The sequence below is a fragment of the Cyanistes caeruleus genome, chromosome 14 (assembly GCF_971803275.1).
Source record: "Cyanistes caeruleus chromosome 14, bCyaCae1.hap1.1, whole genome shotgun sequence".
NCBI classification, from domain to species: domain Eukaryota; kingdom Metazoa; phylum Chordata; class Aves; order Passeriformes; family Paridae; genus Cyanistes; species Cyanistes caeruleus.
This window is the reverse complement of record NC_141714.1, coordinates 13,613,202-13,618,700: the sequence shown is the minus strand read 5'-3', so window position 1 is coordinate 13,618,700 and position 5,499 is coordinate 13,613,202.

Here is a 5,499-nt window from a genome sequence, read left to right as displayed (position 1 = left end):
GCTGCTGCGGCCGCGCAGCCGCAGTGTGGCGCGCGTGCGCAGAGCGGGCGGTGGGGGGGCGAGCGGTGCTGCGGCAGCGCGCGCGCGCCCCTTGGGGAGTGGGGAGCGGCCTCGCGCGCGCTCCCTCACGGTGCCCCCTCCGGCCCTCCCCCCACCTCCCCATTCCCCGCTGTCCCTCACGGCACGTTGAGCTCGGCGGAATGGCATGGCATGGGATAGAGTGGAGTGGAATGGAATAGAATAGAATAGAATGGGATGGAATGGTCAGGGTTGGAAGAAGACCTTCTAGATCATCAAGTCCACCCGTCCATCCAGCACTGCCGCTACAACCCATAAACCACATCTCTCAGCACCAGATCTAGACGCCTCTTAAACACGCCTTTGGTTCAGGAGGTGCAGTGGCAGTGCTGGGTGATGTGGTCTTGGGGTTGCATGGCAGCGCTGAGTGGATGGCTGGACTTGATCTTGAAGGTCTCTTCCAACCTTGACGCCTCTGTGATCCCAAACCACATCGCTCAGCGCCAGATCCAGACACCTCTTAAACACCTCCAGGGACAGTGGCTTCACAGCCTCCCTCTGCAGCCCTATTCCAAGACGTGACCACCTGAACATTTATTTTTTTTCTGATCTGAATCTCTGCTGTGGCAGTCTGAGGCAGTTTCCTGCGGTCCTCTCCCTGCAGACACGGCAGACGAGACCGGCCCCACCTCACTACACGCTCCTGTCAGGGATGACGAGGTCCCCCCGAGCCCCCCGGTTCCCTCAGCCGCTGCTCCTCAGACTCGCTCCGCAGTCCTTGCAGGAGCCCTGCTGCCCTTTGCTCCAACACCTCCACCTCCTTGTAAGAGTAAGAGCTCCAGAGTGCAGCATTTGAGGTGCGGCCTCACAATAAGTAATAAAAATTACACTTACTTTTTACAAAGTTGTCCTCATATTGCACATGTTGACCGAATTACAATATAGTGAAAAACCCAAATGCTGATACATATTTAAATTTTCAAGCTGCTATCGTTTTACATCACAATACATGGATGATTTACATACTTATCCCTGCAGAAATTATTGTGCCATCTTGTTTGTTATATTTTATTAATTAATTAAATCTATTAATAAAATTTTTCTTCATTTAGTTCCAGAAGCCACTTCATGTCTTGAAGAAAACCTCTCTCTTTGATGTTCTTTGGTGTTTACTTATCAGTGAATGTTTATTGAATATCAGCTGCTGGGGAGGAAAACAAAGCCATAAAACAATTGGTTTGGGTTTTGCCTGACAAAAAGTTTTCCAGTGGTTGTGCTTCTTTCTGAATACAATTATTTTTGTTCCCCTCTGGCAATATTTTTGTTCTTCTTTGGCACAAAGAGCTTGAGAGGGTAGCATTTAAAAATACAACAGTAAAGATGGTGGTGATGGTTGTTTGATTTGGCTGTGGTTGAAGTCAGTGCAGTGCCAGGTGTAGCTGTATAGCCCCGGCATCTGTGGAGGTGGCAGGAAAAGCTTTCTAGGGAGAATCCTACAAATTTCACGTTCAAGTACAAGGCTGAGAACCAAAGGTATGGAGCTAGAGGTGGAGGCTACAGTTTGTGTGCTTTATCAGAAGGTGATATTTAGTCCTATTTTATTCCAGATTTTCTAAGCACGAGTGTATTTTCCTTTCTTTCTAAAGGAACTTAAAATTGAACATAGCCAGTAGCATTACTCCTTACAGCATAGCATCTAAGAGCACTCTAAGGATGCTGCACCTCATAGGAATACTGGGTTCTTACACACTCATTTTCAACAAGAGGCTCAGCAAGACAGAAGAATCAGAGTTTTAGAAACAGCACATCCAGCTGACTTCATGTTTTGTCATCCTGATGTTTTACAGCCAAAGATCCCAGGAATAATGGTCATGTGCAGCAACATCACAGATTTAGTTTGAATTCCTAATATCAGGTTATGATGAGCCAGCTGGTTTCATGGGGGAAAATGACAACACAAAGAGATCCAAACTTTATGATAAACTATTTTGACCATGTTGGCAAGGAGCCCACACACATTAACGACTGGAGGAGATTTCTGAACTTCTCAGTGCCTTGGGTTTGGCAAGCTCATTACCCGCAAACTTGATTATTTACTTTTATCTGTCTCAAGAGAACAAGAAATGTCATAATAAAGAATCTAAAAAGACTGAAATTACAAAGTAGAGGCTGTCATTTAGTCACAGACTCAACATTAACCCAGTTACTTTCCAGACCTCAGACTTATATAAAAACCATTTATCTCTCATCAGAGACATGATCAGCTTTGTTGATTTTCTGCAGCCCAGCTGTAGTACAGTCCAGTTTACAGTGATTTCAGTGTGTGCAGCTAATTATTTTAGGTAAAATGCTGGGGAATAAAAACTCATTTATTTCCCATGAAGCAGTGCCTGATTAAAATAAACCCCAAACATTATATAAGGTCTGTAAGAATAACATGGGGGTTTGCAGAGGAGGGAATTATTTAAGAAAAATAATTTTAGGAACAGGTTGAATCCTCTAAATAAAATATCTCTTTAGCTGCTGTATTTCTGTGGAGTGATTCAAGCACCATCCAAAGAGAAGCAGTCAGACAAATCTTGTCCTTTCTGGAGTCTTGGTTTAGGGTACAAGATGTATCTGAAGTTAAACAGGGTGAGACCTCTGCAGCTGCCAAGAACAAACAGCCCAACCAAAATCCAGCTACTTGCTCAAACGTCCCTCACATTTTCTCTAGCTGGACAGTGCTTTACATGTTATGAACAAAGGCAACCTGTGTACAGGATAAAATTGCAAGACACGCTCTGCCAACTTGGCTTTAAGGACATTCACAAAAAACTGATTGCAAGGAGAGAAATGAACATAACAAGAAAATTGATAGTGGGTGTAAAGTGTTCTGGGAAAAGAGAACACTGAATGGCTCAGCCATCCTGCAGGTACTCCCATTTATATCTTATCAGAAGGAAAAACAAAAACCCAAACAAACCAGTAAAACTTCTTGTAATTTTATTAATGGCCATTCAGGTGTAGTTTAAAGATGATAATGAGTAAAGTTGACTGTGTGTTCCAGTTGGAGTCAAATATGGACATCAAAGGCCTGTGCCAAGGGAACTTGTGTCAGAAAGCTCCACCCCAAAACACTGCAGGCAAACAAGTCTCTTCTCTGATTTCACTGTACAACAACAACTTGGTTTTAAACTCTGGAATAATTCTAAGCCAATATGTATTAGATGCTTAATTCCATTTTCTTGGTTTTTGTACCAAATTGTTGATCTTACTCCTTTTTATTCTCAAAGCAGCTACAAAATATCCAGATGTTAAATCTAAAGTGAAGCAAAACAAGTCCCCATAAATCCCCTTCAAAAGGACAAATGTTGCCAATTGTGACTGAAGCCCTAATTACTACTACTGATCATTTTAGCATAAAGACGTGTATAAGGTAGAGTGTTCCCAGTCCTGAAGCAGCCCTTTCATCTTCCACAATTACAGAATACAGAGGTCACTCACTCACTCACTCACTCACTCACTCACTCACTCACATTCATATTAATTGAGCACGAAGCACACGAGTACAACAGCACATCGGCTGGACAAGCTATCACCTGCATTTTGCTGTGTATCCATAAGGACACTGATTTAGTGCTCACCTCAGTAGCTGCATCTTCTATGTGCCACACGCTGCTCTCTGTTGTTTTGGGATGAATGCTCTGTTAAAGCATGATGTTTTCCCAAGGTTTGTCTCTCAGTTTCTTGATGTTTCACATTTTACGTGTTGTACCCACAATTAGAGTCTCATGTCACTCCATCTCACTGCTTTTTTCTCTCTGTCTTATCCACGTAGGTTGCAAAGGTTACAAGCAGGAGTTTCTATCTATAGGCTTATATTGCAGCCAGCATTCTGCTATTTCCTAGGCCTCTAACTGCTAAGTTATACAAGTATTTAAGAGATGATATTTCATAGGTATGGACAGAGGTCTAGGTCCCAGTTACTTGATTCTTTACCTGTACTGTGCTATCTTGCAGAGTTAAGCACGACACAAACAACCAACTCGGTCCTGCTCCTGTACAATTCACAAACTAATCCTCCAAAGAAGATGAGCATTATGGATCACCAAGATATTATAAGTACTAAGACTAAGCAACAAGAAGTAAGAATTCCCCACCATTTATGAGGTGGGAAATATAAATCATTGTTCAGATTCTTCTATTGAAAAAGGAGAGAACTGAGATAAATATGAATGTTGTGTGTAGGCTTAACCAGGTGAACTTCACTGCTAACATCAAGAACATTGGATTCTGTATTCTTTTATTTCCTAAAGTAATAGAAAAATTCCAGACAAATCTGAAAAGGATTAATACAAGTTGTACTTGTTTTGATTTAAGATGTAATTAATGCAAATTCTGCCCTTGTTTTAAATACACAACAGATGTTTGTGGCTATAGTCAGTAACTGGAACATGCAAACTATTGAGGTACAAATAAGATAAATTTAACAATCAATGAAGGACATTAGAACCATTTGGGTTCTAGTATTTTTAAAAGATTTTTTTTCTGCTAAAATGTAAATAGATCATTCTACTCTCATTTAAATAACCATCTTTAAGTTTCTCAATGAAACAAGTCAGGAGCCCTGGATGGTTCTGGGAGCCATTGTCAGAGCTATTGTTTCAAGCCAGCTGTGGCTTACGGCAAACATCTTCTCCTCATTCAAATTCAATATATTTTTAAAACCATCAGCACTTCCATAGAAATAAACCAATTTCAGCTTGTACACCTCAGTTTTCCATCTAGGAGAGGTCTTCACAGCTATGGATTTGACACACTCTTGTGTTTTTTATACAGAATATCTTCTTTATAGTCAGACAATAGAGATATCTTAGACCAGCAGCTGCTAAACTTTCTGGATGAACAAATACTGTTAACTTCTTTATGAGTTAGGGATAACTGTCTGATGTATCTGAAAACATTGGCTTGTGAGTACTGGCAGAGGCATTGCAGACTGTCCTCTGGGGATACCTGCATGGGACAAGTAAAGCTGCAAAGAGTGTGTAAGACATGGGCGTTAGAATGACATTCACAGTGAAGAAATTCAGAGAACAGTCTGTAGTTTTGGTCAGGCTCCCTCAAAAGAGGTGGGTAATCTGTGCATGTGATTTGGGACTTTTGCCTTTGTGGAGTTTATACCCTTTATCACAAAGAATATAGATCATTCTGACTCCAGAGGAGATGCGAGTGATCACCTGTATCTTTATTTTTATAACCAGCTCAGCCACCTGTTCTGGCTGATTTTAGGCCAGCAGCTCTGTCTGAACCTGGGGGTGACAATGTTGACTTCCATTGTCAACACAGTCCCAGCTGGGACTGACACAACTTTGGGAAGGCATTTTTTTCAGGCTGTTTTTCAAAGCACAATAGGACAATTTTGGTGTATGACCCAGGACAGTCTGCTGTCTGGAAACCCAGCTGGTTACCCACAAGGTAACTTTCTGAGAGCCCCAGTTT